The sequence below is a fragment of the Triticum aestivum genome, chromosome 2B, assembly GCF_018294505.1.
Source record: "Triticum aestivum cultivar Chinese Spring chromosome 2B, IWGSC CS RefSeq v2.1, whole genome shotgun sequence".
In the NCBI taxonomy this organism is placed as follows: Eukaryota; Viridiplantae; Streptophyta; class Magnoliopsida; order Poales; family Poaceae; genus Triticum; species Triticum aestivum.
This window is the reverse complement of record NC_057798.1, coordinates 121,136,572-121,152,726: the sequence shown is the minus strand read 5'-3', so window position 1 is coordinate 121,152,726 and position 16,155 is coordinate 121,136,572. Positions and strand designations below refer to the sequence as shown.

General features: G+C 44.5%; 1 pseudogene; it reads right to left on the bottom strand.

The window, feature by feature from the left end:
- Positions 1–522: 522 nt before the first annotated feature.
- LOC123040765 (cyclic nucleotide-gated ion channel 2-like) lies at positions 523–2,113 on the bottom strand (annotated as a pseudogene).
- Between the last annotated feature and the right edge of the window lie 14,042 nt (positions 2,114–16,155).

Here is a 16,155-nt window from a genome sequence, read left to right as displayed (position 1 = left end):
CCAGTCTCGCGTAAGCGTACGCGTAATGTCGGTCCGGGCCGCTTCATCCAACAATACCGCCGAACCAAAGTATGACATGCTGGTAAGCAGTATGACTTGTATCGCCCACAACTCACTTGTGTTCTACTCGTGCATATAACATCAACACATAAAACCTAGTCTCAGATGCCACTGTTGGGGAACGTAGTAATTTCAAAAAGAGAAAAATTCGCTCTAGGTCACTAAACTTGAGCCGGGTGACACTTTAGTACCACTACTTCAAAATACCCGAACTACGGTCCACATACTTGCGCAAGGGGTTCACTTTGGTCCGTATGTACGATTTCGTCTACGTATTTGCTGACTTGGCCGAGTCAACAGCCGCCAGCTCGGCTTTGACCGCCACCTGGTCGTGCCTAGGGTGAATACTAGTTCATTCGTTTTTTTTTGTAAAACGGCATACAGCCGGCAGATCGATCCATGGTCCCTCTGCATCCATCCCCACACTGCCACGCAGTCACGCACCCTTCTAGTCACCCGATCGGTCCCCAGCCTACTCGAGGTGGTCGTGCGGCCTGAGCGACATGAACATGGCCGCGTAATGGCGCAGCCGGCGGTCCCCGTCCTCGGGCCCTGCCGCGCCGGCCGGCGGCGGCGGGAGCACCGCCGTCGCCATCACCCTCGCCCTGTACCGCCGCCACGCGAGCTGCACGTTGACGGCCGCCCACGTCCGCCAGTTGGACGAGTAGTAGCGCGCGGTGCGCTTGAGCTTGTCGTTGGCGAACTTGTACCGGAAGTGCTCGGTGATGTACCGCAGGTCCGGCGCGTCGAGGCAGAAGGCATGCGCGGCCTCCAGCACTCGAACGTGGCGGACGACGCCGGCAGCCGGTCCATGAACGGCCGCCGCAGGCACCACGACAGCAGCTCGTCGCTCAGGATGCTCCTCGCGCCCAACACGCACTCCGCCACCACGCCCTTGGTCAGCGGCTGCGTGCTCCGCAGCCTCCCCTGCAGGATGAACACCATGCGCTGCACCGGGTCGCCCTCCCGGATCACCTTCTCGCCGCCGCAGAACACCAGGGGGCGCAGCCGGTCGCAGATGTTGTCCAGGATCAACTCGTCCATGCCGTGGAACAGGGGCACCTGCTTCACCAGCTCCAGGCAGAGGTACCGCTTGATGTCCCGCCGGAGGCCCTCCGGCAGGTCCTTGATCATCTCCATCTCCTCGTCGCCGGTGATGGCCGCCCACCGCTCGCGCTCGTACTTGCGGACCCGCTGCCGCAGCCGGGACGGCAGCTGCCGCCGCCTCATCCACCACTCCATGTCCGGGAACCGCAGCTGCATCTTCCGCTTCCTCGCCAGCACGGCGTGCAAGAATACCTGCAGCAAAAATGCACCACTACTTTTCACTGATACTGAAGTAACTGAAGCTAGCTAGCTGCAGTAAAAATGAACTGAACGATTGCTAAAGATTGGCGGCACTTCACACCTGTATGTTTCCGATCAGTAGCGTGAAGAGCATCAGCCCACTGAGTACATTGATGATGCTGAATATCACCTCAAGCCAATTGCTCGTCGGCTCAAGATCATTGCCAAAAATACTGCCAATAGATTCAGACGAACTGTGTGAGACAATAAGCGAGCAGAGGTGGTGGTAGAGCAATATACAGTATTAATTATCTTTTGTCTTCATAAGGGAACAACTAATAAAGCTACACGTGCATACAACAACCATATAATAGAACCATTGTTTTTCTGAACTAAGAAACTGAGCAAATTCCTGGCATATAAATCTGTCAGGAATGTGCATATTTCAGATAGAATGACAGCCGAGCCGACTACTGAACATTCAGATATTCAAGTTTCACGGAGGAAAACATTTCCTATGTCAGAAATAGATGATATTACTATTTAACATAATACTATATAAATTACCTGAGGGTCATGAGACCCCAGAATATGGGATAGAGGATTTTGACAGCAAGTGAATTGCTGGAGATAACAGGAAGGGCTCCCTTGTAGATCCCATAAGCAAAGGCGCCATTGCCACTTAGACAGGCCGGCACATTTTGTTGACTGAAAGAAGTTAAGTTCGTATCGCATGCTAATGCAGTCATGTCTGATGACCAAGGGAAGTGAAAGCACATCTCCTTGGAGCAAGCCAGTAACATCAAATTGCAGTTGTTGTTTATCTCGCATTCCGATTGTAGGCAGGAGGCAACACGCTGAATCGCAAGAACATACCAACATCCACCTACAATCTGGAAATGAAAGACACATATGAATAATCAACACTGCCTATAATAATTTAGCATGCATGGTCCCTTCAATTAGCACCAGCTGTGCTACTATATTCAGGTCGTGGTGTGCGTGCGCGCGCGGAGAGAGCAATGCGCTACCGGACTTGTGCCGCCGCACGCGCCGTCGCCTGCGTGCGCTCCGTTCAGTGGGGCTTCGCCAATCGCCATGGCGTCTTGGCGGCAGCGCCGGCTGAATAAAGATCTCTTGTGAGCAGCTCAGCGTGGCGCCTGGCGATGCCGATGCCGACGAGGTAGGCGACGGAGGTGCTCATGGTGCCCTCGAGCATGCAGCCGAGGTAGCGCTCGAGCACGCGCGGCACGTCGCCGGGCTTGACGTTCATCCCCTGGAGGTACTTAACGACGGGCGCAAGGTCGACAATGATGCTGGCGTGGAGCACCTGCGGGTGACGGTGGAGCAGGTGCGGGAGCTCGTCGCGGCGGACGCCGATCTTGCCGAGGTAGTCGAGGACGGGGACCATGTTCTTGCGGACGCTGCAGCCGAGGGCGAGCGGGTAGGCGGCGAGGTCGTCGAGGCCGAGGCCGAGGGAGCGAAGGAACTCAGACGCGCTCCCGCATTGTTCTGCGTTTTTACAAAAAAAAACCCGAATGGACTAGTATTCATCCTAGGCACGATCAGGTGGCGGTCAAAGCCGAGCTGGCGGCCGCTGACTTGGCCAAGTCAGCAAATACGTAGACGAAATTGTACATACGGACCAAAGTGAACCCCTTGCGCAAGTACATGGACCGTAGTTCGGGTATTTTGAAGTAGTGGTACTAAAGTGTCACTCAACTCAAGTTATGTGACCTACATCGAATTTTTCTCTTTCAAATTTTTTCCTACGCACACGCAATATCATGGTGATGGCATAGCAACGAGAGGGAAGAGTGTTCGTCCACGTACCCTCGTAGATCGTAAGCGGAAGCGTTATGACAACGCGGTTGATGTAGTCGCACGTCTTCACGATCCGACCGATCCAAGCACCGAACGTACGGCACCTCCGAGTTCAGCACACGTTCAACTCGATGACGATCCCCGGGCTCCGATCCAGCAAAGCTTCGGGGATGAGTTCCTTCGGCACGACGGCGTGGTGACGATGATGATGTTCTACCGGCGCAGGGCTTCGCCTAAACTCCGCGACGATATGACCAAGGTGGAATATGGTGGAGGGGGGCACCGCACACGGCTAAGGAACGATCCGTAGAACAACTTGTTTGTCATGGGGTGCCCCCTGCCCCCGTATATAAAGGAGCAAGGGGGAGGTGGCCGGCCCTAGGAGGGGGCGCGCCAAGTGTGGAGTCCTACTAGGACTCCCTAGTCCTAGTAGGATTCCACCTCCCTTGTTGGAGTAGGAGAAGGGGAAAGACGGGGAGAGGAAGAAGGAAAGGGGGGTGCAGGCCTCCTTCCTTTTGGCCTCTCTCCACTATTCCCGTATGGCCCAATAAGGCCCATATACTCCCCGGCGAATTCTCGTAACTCTCCGGTACTCCGAAAAATACTCGAATCACTCGGAACCTTTCCGAACTCCGAATATAGTCGTCCAATATATCGATCTTTACGTCTCGACCATTTCGAGACTCCTCGTCATGTCCCCGATCTCATACGGGGCTCTGAACTCCTTCGGTACATCAAAACTCATAAACTCATAATATAACTGTCATCGAAACCTTAAGCGTGCGGACCCTACGGGTTCGAGAACTATGTAGACATGACCTAGAACTATTCTTGGTTAATAACCAATAGCGGAACCTGGATGCCCATATTGGCTCCTACATATTCCACGAAGATCTTTATCGGTCAAACCGCATAACAACATACTTTGTTCCCTTTGTCATCGGTATGTTACTTGCCCGAGATTTGATCGTCGGTATCCAATACCTAGTTCAATCTCGTTACCGGCAAGTCTCTTTACTCGTTACGTAATGCATCATCCCGTAACCAACTCATTGGTCACATTGCTTGCAAGGCTTATAGTGATGTGCATTACCGAGAGGGCCGAGAGAAACCTCTCCGACAATCGGAGTGACAAAACCTAATCTCGAAATACGTCAACCCAACATGTACCTTTGGGGACACCTGTAGTACTCCTTTATAATCACCCAGTTACGTTGTGACGTTTGGTAGTACCCAAAGTGTTCCTCCGGTAAACGGGAGTTGCATAATCTCATAGTTACAGGAACATGTATAAGTCATGAAGAAAGCAATAGCAACATACTAAACGATCAAGTGCTAGGCTAACGGAATGGGTCATGTCAATCACATTATTCTCCTAATGATGTGATCCCATTAATCAAATGACAACACATGTCTATGTTTAGGAAACATAACCATCTTTGATTAATGAGCTAGTCAAGTAGAGGCATACTAGTGACTATATGTTTGTCTATGTATTCACACATGTATCATGTTTCCGGTTAATACAATTCTAGCATGAATAATAAACATTTATCATGAAATAAGGAAATAAATAATAACTTTATTATTGCCTCTAGGGCATATTTCCTTCACGGAATGCCGTTGGTCCACCCGAATGGGAGTGCGAGGCCATTGGTTCCGTGGTGTGGGTCCAGTGCGCTACCTCTGCAGAGTGTATTAATCTATCGATAGCCGAGTCCACGGTTAAGGACACGCTCAAAAGTAGGTCACACCATGGGTCAACAATTAATGAATCTTGCACACTAAGTATGAAGTTTGCATTGTGTTGGTGGCGGGAAGGCCATCGTGTTGATTTGGACCAGATGTTGGTCGTGGTTGTGGTCGCCGTAAGGATCACGAGCCAAATAGTGGTCGTGGTTGTGATCGCTGTAAGGATCACAGGCCAATTATTGGTCGTGGTTGTGATCGCCGTAAGGATCACAGTTTGAGGCCAATTATTGGTCGTGGTGGTGATCACTGGAAGGATCACGAGATGTCTCTGGGTTGGCACGGTTGTCATCCAGGAACGATCACATTTGGTAAGCCAGTCCAAGGGACGATTATCACAAGAGCATGGTCACACCATGTTGGATATATTGTTGCATTGTTATAAATTGGTTAATTGTCATGATATTGTTTGTCATTATGTTTATGCTTGTTGTGAGCTTGCAAGTACATTCAATGTACTAACCTGGCGTGTCATGCCAGATTTCAGGGAAGTCCTGTGAAAAGGAGTGTTGTCCGAGTCTAGATCGTGTCCACATCGGTGTCCCTGTGCTATGGAGTTCCGCTATGACGTTGTTCTGCTGCCGCATAGTTGTCAGGATCGAGGCCCCTTTATGTTCACTAAATAATGTACATATTGTTCAGCCGCACCCTGTGTGCCGCTTGGCCTCGACAACTGTTGTAATATAAACTCTGATCCGCTAGCATCAATAAAGCGGTTGTTTTCTGTACCAAGTTGTTGTGTGTTGCCAGAAGACAAGGTCTCTGGGCTGGCAATGCATGGTAAACCGGTTGCTCTGAGCCGGGGTGCCACATAGTCATACATGCTTATGGAAAAGAACTTGCATAACATCTTTTGTCCTACCCTCCTGTGGCAGCGGGGTCCTATTGGAAACTAAGGGATATTAATGCCTCCTTTTAATAGAGTACCGGACCAAAGCATTAACACTTAGTGAATACATGAACTCCTCAAACTACGGTCATCACCAGGAGTGGTCCCGATTATTGTCACTTCGGGGTTGCCGGATCATAACACATAGTAGGTGACTATTAACTTGCAAGATAGGATCAAGAACTCACATATATTCATGAAAACATAATAGGTTCAGATCTGAAATCATGGCACTCGGGCCCTAGTGACAAGTATTAAGCGTAGCAAAGTCATAGCAACATCAATCTTAGAACATAATGGATACTAAACCCTAACAAAACTAACTCGATTACATGGTAAATCTCATCCAACCCATCACCGTCCAACGAGCCTATGATGGAATTACTCACGCACGTCGGTGAGCATCATGAAATTGGTGATGGAGGATGGTTGATAATGACGATGGCGATGAATTCCCCTCTCCGGAGCCCCGAATGGACTCCAGATCAGCCCTCCCGAGAGAGATTAGGGCTTGGCGGCGGCTCCGTATCGTACAACGCGATGAATCCTTCTCTCTGATTTTTTTCTCCCCGAACATGAATATATAGAGTTGGAGTTGAGGTCGATGGAGCACCAGGGGGCCCACGAGGCAGGGGGGCGCGCCCACCACCCTCGTGGAGAGGGTGTGGGCCCCTGGCCTTGATTCTTTCGCGAGTACTTTTTATTAATTCCAAAAGTATTCTCCGTGGAGTTTTAGGTCATTCCGAGAACTCTTATTTCTGCACAAAAATAACACCATGGCAATTCTGCTGAAAATAGCGTCAGTCCAGGTTAGTTCCATTCAAGTCATGCAAGTTAGAGTCCAAAACAAGGGCAAAAGTGTTTGGAAAAGTAGATACGATGGAGACGTATCAGTATGATCGAGGTGTGTAACTGTGGAGGGGGCACCGCACATGGTTAAGAGAAATATGTGTGTTCTAGGGTGCCCCCTACCCCCGTATATAAAGGAGCAAGGGGGAGGCCAGCTGACCCTAGGGGGCACGCCCAAGAGGAGGAGTCCTACTAGGACTTCCTAGTCCTAGTAGGATTCCACTTCAAGGAAGAGGGGGAAGGAAGGATAGGGAGAGGGAGTAGGCAAGGGGGGCGCCGCCCCCTTCCCCTAGTCCAATTCGGACCAAAGAGGGAGGGCAGCCCTCCTGCAGCCCTCCTCTCTCTCCACTAAGGCCGACGATGGCCCATTAGTTCCCCCGGGGGGTTCCGGTAACCCCTCCGGCACTCCGGTTTTACCCGAAACTTCCCGGAACACTTCCATGTCCGAATATAGCCGTCCAACATATCAATATTTATGTCTTGACCATTTCGAGACTCCTCGTCATGTCCGTGATCTCATCCGGGACTCCGAACAATCTTCGGTCATCAAAAACACATAACTCATAATACATATCATCATCAAACGTTAAGCATGTGGACCCTGCAGGTTCGAGAACAATGTAGACATGACCGAGACACATCTCATATTGGCTCCTACATAATCTACGAAGTTCTTTATCAGTCAAACCACATAACAACATACGTTGTTCCCTTTGTCATCAGTATGTTACTTGCCCGAGATTCGATCGTCAGTATCATCATACCTAGTTCAATATCGTTACCGGCAAGTCTCTTTACTCGTTCCGTAATACTTCATCCTGTTACTAACTCATTAGTCACATTGCTTGCAAGGCTTGTAGTGATGAGCATTACCGAGAGGGCCCAGAGATACCTCTCCGAAACACGGAGTGACAAATCCTAATCTCGATCTATGCCAACCCAACAAACACCTTCGGAGACACCCGCAGAGCACCTTTATAATCACCTTTTATGTTGTGACGTTTGGTAGCACACAAAGTGTTCCTCCGGTATTCGGGAGTTGCATAATCTCATAGTCTGAGGAACATGTATAAGTCATGAGGAAATCAATAACAATGAAACTGTAATGATCATAATGCTAAGCTAATGGATGGGTCATGTCCATCACATCATTCTCCTAATGATGTGATCCCGTTCATCAAATGACAATACATGTCTATGGTTAGGAAACATAACCATCTTTGATTAATGATCTAGGGACAATATGTTTTGTCTATGTATTCACACATGTACTAAGTTTCCGGTTAATACAATTCTAGCATGAATATTAAAAATTTATCATGAAATAAGGAAATAAATAATAACTTTATTATTGCCTCTAGGGCATATTTCCTTCACTTTCGGCTCGCAGTCTTCTTGGGAGCATGCCTGATACGTCTTCAACGTATCTACTTTTCCAAACACTTTTGCTCTTGTTTTGGACTCTAACTTGCATGATTTGAATGACACTAACCCGGACTGACGCTGTTTTCAACAGAACTGCCATGATGTTGTTTATTGTGCAGAAAGCAGAAGTTCTCGGAATGACCTGAAAATCCACGGAGATAAGTTTTGGAAAATATAAAAAATACTGGCGAAAGAATCAAGGCCAGGGAGCCCACACCCTTTCCACGAGGGTGGGGGTACGCCCTCCCCCCTGGGCGTGCCCCCTGTCTCGTGGGCCCCCTGACGCTCCACCGACCTCAACTCCAACTCCATATATTCTGTATCACGGAGAAAAAAATCAGGGAGAAAGTTTCATCGCGTTTTACGATACGGAGCCACCGCCAAGCCCTAATCTCTCTTGGGAGGGCTGATCTGGAGTCTGTTCGGGGCACCGGAGAGGGGGATTCGTCGCCGTCATCATCATCAACCATCCTCCATCACCAATTTCATGATGCTCACCGCCGTGCGTGAGTAATTCCATTGTAGGCTTGCTGGACGGTGATGGGTTGGATGAGATTTACCATGTAATCAAGTTAGTTTTGTTAGGGTTTGATCCCTAGTATCCACTATGTTCTGAGATTGATGTTGCTATGACTTTGCTATGCTTAATGCTTGTCACTAGGGCCCGAGTGCCATGATTTCAGATCTGAACCTATTATGTTTTCATGAATATATGTGTGTTCTTGATCCTATCTTGCAAGTCTATAGTCACCTATTATGTGTTATGATCTGACAACCCCGAAGTGACAATAATCGGGATACTTCTCAGTGATGACCGTAGTTTGAGGAGTTCATGTATTCACTATGTGCTAATGCTTTGTTCTGGTTCTCTATTAAAAGGAGGCCTTAATATCCCTTAGTTTCCACTAGGACCCCGCTGCCACGGGAGGGTAGGACAAAAGATGTCATGCAAGTTCTTTTCCATAAGCACGTATGACTATATTCGAAATACATGCCTACATTACATTGATAAACTGGAGCTAGTTCTGTGTCACCCTATGTTATAGCTATTACATGAGGTCGCATCCGACATAATTATCCATCACTGATCCAATGCCTACGAGCTTTTCACATCTTGTGTTTCGCTTATTTAATTTTCCGTTGCTATTGTTACAACTACTACAAAACTATTATCTTTACTTTTGCCACTATTACCATTACTATCATACTACTTTGCTACTAAATACTTTGCTGCAGATACTAAGTTATCCAGGTGTGGTTGAAGTGACAACTCAACTGCTAATACTTAAGAATATTCTTTGGCTCCCCTTGTGTCGAATCAATAAATTTGGGTTGAATACTCTACCCTCGAAAGCTGTCGCGATCCCCTACACTTGTGGGTTATCAAGACTAATTTCTGGCGCCGTTGCCGGGGAGCATAGCTCTATTCTTTGAGTCACTTGGGATTTATATCTATTGATCACTGTGAGGAACTTGAAAGACGAAAGAACCAAGATTTTTCCCTCAACTACGAGGGGAGGTAAGGAACTGTCTTCTAGCTCTACACTAGATTCTCCTTCTGTTTTGAGTAAGCTTGTGACACCTAAACCTGCTACTGCTATGAATTCTGATATGTCGCATGTTATTGATGATGCCACTTCTGCTATGCATGATACTTATGATGAAATTACTTCTGTGCGTGATACTACTTTTCCATTAGGTGAATTTCTTGATGAACAACTTGCTAGAGTTAGGGGGAATGAAATTACTAAAGATCATATTACTGATGATAGTGATGATGAAAGTTCTCCCCCTGATTATGAATTGCTTGTTGTTCCTGAGGGTTATGTTATGAATGAGGAAGCTGCTAGAGCTATCTTTGCTTGCAAAGATAGATATGATCTTAAGAAATTATTAGCTAAATGGAAGCAGCAATCTCTTAATGCTAGAATGAAACCTGACCCTGCTTTTGCTACTTCATCTATCTGTGTTACTGATAAGGATTATGAATTCTCTGTTGATCCTGAAATAATTACTTTAGTTGAATCTGATCCTTTTTATGGCCTTGAATCTGAAACTGTTGTGGCACATCTTACCAAGTTAAATGATATAGCCACCCTGTTTACTAATGATGAGAAGTCTCGTTATTATTATATCCTTAAGATGTTTTCGTTCTCATTAAAGGGTGATGCTAAGACTTGGTTTAATTCTCTTGATCCTGGTTGTGTGTGTAGTCCCTAGGATATGGTTTATTACTTCTCTGCTAAATATTTCCCAGCTCATAAGAAACAAGCTGCCTTGCGGGAAATATATAATTTTGTACAAATCAAAGAAGAGAGTCTCCCACAAGCTTGGGGGAGGCTTCTCCGATTACTCAATGCTTTGCCTGATCATCCTCTTAAGAAAAATGAAATACTTGATATCTTTTATAATGGACTAACTGATGCTTCCAAGGACCACTTGGATAGTTGTGTTGGTTGTGTTTTCAGGGAAAGAACAGTCGACGAAGCTGAATTACTATTGAATAATATGTTGACTAATGAAAATAATTGGACTCTTCCTGAGCCAATTCCTGAGCCAATTGAGCCAACTCCTGAGCCTATTCCTAAACCCACTCCTAAGAAGAGAGGTGTTCTATTTCTCAGTCCTGAAGATATGCAAGAGGCAAAGAAATCAATGAAAGAAAAAAGGTATTAAAGCTGAAGATGTTAAGAATTTACCACCTATTGAAGAAATACATGGTCTTAATATACCGCCTGTCGAAGAAACACATTGTCTTGATAACCCGACACAGGTAGTAAAGGTAAAGTGTCTCTATAGATATGATAAAGTTGAAATTCCCTCTACTAAATTTCATAGCCCATGCTTAGATGAATTTGATGACTTTATGGCTAGACAAGAAAGTTTTAATGCCTATGTTGGTAGAGAATTAAAGAATAATGCTTTCGAGATAGGACGCTTGAGTGATTATATGGCTAGAGTTAAAGGTGAACTTAAACTCATTAGCAGATATGCTTCTATGGTTACCACTCAAGCTGAGCAAGTACTTAAAGCTCAAAGTGATTTTCTCGATGAATTAAATAATAAACATGACTTTGCTGTTAGAGTGGCTACTAGAACTGGTAGAATGACTCAGGAACCTTTGTATCCTGAAGGCCACCCTAAGAGAATTGAGCAAGATTCTCAGAGAAATAATTTAGAGGCACCTAGTTCTTCTAAAAAGAAGAAAAAGAAAAACGATAGGACTCTGCACGCTTCTAGTGAACCTGTCGTAGACACACCTGAGAACCCCAATAATATTTCTATTTCTGATGCTGAAACACAATCAGGTGATGAACATGAACCTAGTGATAATGTTAATGATAATGTTCATGTTGATGCTCAACCTAGCAAAAATAATGATGTAGAGATTGAACCTGCTGTTGATCTTGATAACCCACAATCAAAGAATCAACATTATGATAAGAGACATTTTTTTGCTAGGAAGCACGGTAGAGAAAGAGAACCATGGGTTCAGAAACCCATGCCCTTTCCCCCTAAACCATCCAAGACAAAGGATGATGAGGATTTTGAGCGCTTTGCTGAAATGATTAGACCTATCTTCTTATGTATGCGCTTAACTGATATGCTTAAAGTAAATCCTTATGCTAAGTATATGAAGGATATCATTACAAATAAATGAAAGACACCAGAAGCTGAAATTTCCACCATGCTTGCTAATTATACTTTTAAGGGTGGAATACCAAAGAAACTTGGAGACCCTGGGGTACCAACTATACCATGCCCCATTAAAAGAAATTATGTTAAAACTGCTTTATGTGATCTTGGAGCCGGTGTTAGTGTTATGCCTCTCTCTTTATATCGTAGACTTGAATTGAATAAATTGACACCTACTGAAATATCTTTGCAAATGGCTGATCAATCAACTGCTATACCTGTCGGTATTTGCGAGGATGTGCCTGTTGTGGTTGCAAATGTCACTATCTTAACGGACTTTGTTATTCTTGATATTTCTGAGGACGATAGTATGTCGATTATCCTTGGTAGACCCTTTTTGAATACTGCAAGGGCTGTTATTGATTGCAACAAAGGCAATGTCACTTGTCATGTTAATGGTAATGAGCATACGGTACACTTTCCGAGGAAACAACCTCAAGTCCATAGCATCAATTCTATTGAAAAAGTTCCAACTATCATTATTGGAGGTTTTGAATTTCCTCTTCCTACTGTCAAGAAAAAGTATGATATTCTTATTGTTGGGGATGTTCATATCCCTGCTGAGGTAACTTAGTGTTATTCGAAATTTCTCCGGTTCCGTGTTATTCGGAATGAGTTTGTTAACAAGACTTGATCAGCCTTGTTAGTGGATTCATTTTGATGATCATGAGAAGGATGAAACTAGAAGGCACAACCTTCTGTACCCCCTTTTTACTTTATGTTATTTAGAATAAATAAAGCAAAAATAGTATTATCTGTCTGTTTTCTGAATTATCCGTGTAATAAAAAATATCCCGAAAATAAAAGTGCTCCAAATGCCCTGCAAATTTAGTATGATTTTTTATGGAATATTTGAGGATTTTAGGCACTGAAAACACTGCAGGACGGGCAAGCACCTGGCCACGAGGGTGGAGGGCACGCCCACACCCCCTGGGCGCGCCTCCTGTCTTGTGGGCCCACGGTGGGCCCCCTCAACTTATTCCTGCACCCACACACTCCATCTTCTTCCCAAAAAAATCCCCATCCAGCTCAAGCACGAGTTCTAGCTCATTTTGCTACGATTTTCGATCTCCTTGCTAAAAGCTCCATTCACAAAACTGCTTTGGGAGATTGTTGCTTGGTATGTGACTCCTCCATTGGTCCAATTAGTTTTTGTTCTAGTGCTTTATTCATTACAAATTTTTGCTGCATAATTGACCCTGTTCTTGAGCCCGCATGTCAAATTTATGAGGTCCCAATAAATTCTAATGCATGATATAGGCTCTAGGCACTAGTAGGAGTAGTTGCTACCAATCTTGTTTAGTTCTATTCACTTTTATTTTGAAGTTACTAAAATTTTAGAAATTTTTCAGAAAAAGAAATATGTCTAGGAGAATGTATCAAGGTGGTTCCTCAATAAAGAAAGGACCCAGGCTTGCTATGCATGAGCAAGACGATGAACTATCGAGGGACGCAGAAGTACGAGCTTGTGAGTGGCCATCACACGATTTTATGGTCAAATCAGGCTTTAAGGATGAATTTGATGCATATGTGCGTAATGCCGATCTTGAGGACTTCTTACAAGATAAGTGTCCTCAGTATTATCAATTGACTGATTCATTTGTGAAAAGGTTTAAATATAAATCTTCATGTAATTCTCAGAGTGTCCTATTTGATATTTATGATAGATCTTATACCATGGACTTAGAGGATTTTACAACTGCTTGCAAACTTCCGCAGTGGAGCAATGTTAATGATCCCCACAAATCTGAATTTAGAGACTTTCTTGCTAGTATTACTGTGGGAGAATCTAGGGATATAGCACAAACTACCATAGGGAGCATTCACTTCCCTGTTGTACATTATTTTGCTCTCTTCATTGGTAGATGCATTAACGGTAAAGATGAAGCATGTCATATGTGTGTCCCTGATCTTTGTGTCCTCAAGAGTGTCGTGTTAGGTTATAAAGATTATAACTTGGGGGCAATGTTGCACGAAGGTTGCATAACAATGGTAGGGTTGGAGATTTATTTGGAGGAATTTATGCGACCCGTGTGCCTAATTATCTTGGTATAGCCCCATGAGAGGGGGATATGGTGTTGCCTCCTGCTTATTTAGGTTATGACGCTATGGTCAAACATCATTTTCTTAGGAGGAATGAACAATTCCTCCAGTATCGACTAATCTTTGACAGACATAGCTCTGTCCATGTTACTCTTCCTGCTCCTTTCCTTTTTGATTACCAGGAAAAAGGAAGATATGTTGTTACCAGGGAGGAGGTAGCTGAACACGAGGGGAGAGCGGAGGCGGCTCGCCAACATGCCGCAGCTCAGGAGGCATTTGCTGCTACATCTCAATACGACCCCGGTTACAACTACGGATATCACCCAGGCTACCCGTGGCAATAGACCAAATTAGGCCAAAAGCCTAAGCTTGGGCGAGTACGCATTTCTCACCGACTTTACATTCATATTCACACACTATTCTAGTTGTCGGTGCTCATACTCTTTCATTGTATTATCCATGCTACTTTAATTTTCTTTTTCTAGCCTTCTTCTTGTGTGTTTGATAAACTTTAAGAAAAACCAAAAAAAGTTAGTTAGTTTAATTTCCATGCTTGTAGTAGAAATTAAAATGAAAACCCAAAAAGATTTCTCGTTCTTCTTCTTACTTGTTGGGAGCTTTCCCGTGTAAATAGTTTTATTTTCTTTCCTTTCCTTTGGGGTCGAGAGTAGAAGACCATATTGAAAATGCTTAGTGGCTCTCATATGCATGATTGTTTATTTAACTTGGAGCCCATATTATTTTGTCTTCTCTCTTGAGTTGAATGCTTGCAGATTCCAGCTTAGTCCAATGCACGTGCACTATTATTATTATACATACTGTTCGGTCGTGCAAGTGAAAGGCAATAATGACGATATATTATGGACTGATTGAGATGAGAAAAGCTGGTATGAACTCGACCTCTCTTGTTTTTGTAAATATGATGAGTCCATCATTCCTGATTCAGCTTATTATGAAGTAAACATATTTGCAATGACATTTAGAGATTATAGTTGCTTGTGCCATGCTTGATTAGCTATGAGTTATAATGGTTTACCTTGTGTGCCAACATGCTATTAAAATGATTGTGATGTGGTATGATGGGATGGTATCCTCCTTTGAATGAATTGAGTGACTCGACTTGGCACATGTTCACGCATATAGTTGAAACAAATCAACATAGCCTTCCTGATATTTATGTTCATGGTAGATTATATCCTACTCATGCTTGTACTCGGTGTGAATTAATTTTAATGCATGATTATGACTGTTGTCGCTCTCTTAGTTGGTCGCTTCCCAGTCTTCTGCTAGCCTTCACCTGTACTAAGCGGGAATACTGCGTGTGCATCCAAACTCCTTAAACCCCAAAGTTGTTCCATATGAGTCCACCATACCTTCCTATATGCGGTATTTACCTGCCGTTCCAAGTAAATTCGTATGTGCCAAACTCCAAACCTTCAAATGAAATTCTGTTTTGTATGCTCGAGCAGCTCATGTTTCAACTAGGGCTGCCTATATCTTCCATGCTAGGTGGGTTATTCTCAAGAGGAGTGGACTCCGCTCCTCATTCACGAGAAAGGGCCGGTAACCGAGATGCCCAGTCCCATGATCCAAAAAGATCAAAGCAAATCAATATGATTAAACAAAACTCCCCCAGGGCTGTTGTTAGTTGGAGGCACTCGTTTCGAGCAAGCCATGGACTGATGCTTGTTGGTGGTGGGGGAGTATAAACTTTTACCATTTTATTTGGGAACTGCCTATAATGCATGTAGTATGGAAGATATCACCATCTCATAGTTGTTGCGTTGACAGTGAAAGTATGCCGCTCAAAATGTTATTCCTCTCTATTTTAAAATCGAGCTCTGGCCCTCTACAAATACCTGCTTCCCTCTACGAAGGGCCTATCTATTTACTTTTATGTTGAGTCATCACCTTCTTATTAAAAAGCACCCGCTTGAGAGCACACTGTCATTTGCATTCATTACTATTGATTTATATTGGGTATGACTTGACTGGATCTCTTTTACCATGAATTACAATGTTTAGTCAGTCCTTGATCTTTAAAGGTGCTCTGCATTTATGTTTTGCGGTCTCAGAAAGGGCTAGCGAGATACCATCTTGTTATATCATATTATGATTATTTCGAGAAAGTGTTGTCATCCGAGTTTTATTATTATCGCTCGCTGGCTGATTATGCCATTGATATGAGTAATTGTGAGACCTAAGTGTTATTGTGAGTATGGTTAGTTCATAATACTTGCTGAAAACTTGAATGCTGGCTTTACATGTTTACAACAACAAGAGCAAATAGAGTTTGTAAAAGTTTTTCTTTATCACTTTCTATTTATCAACTG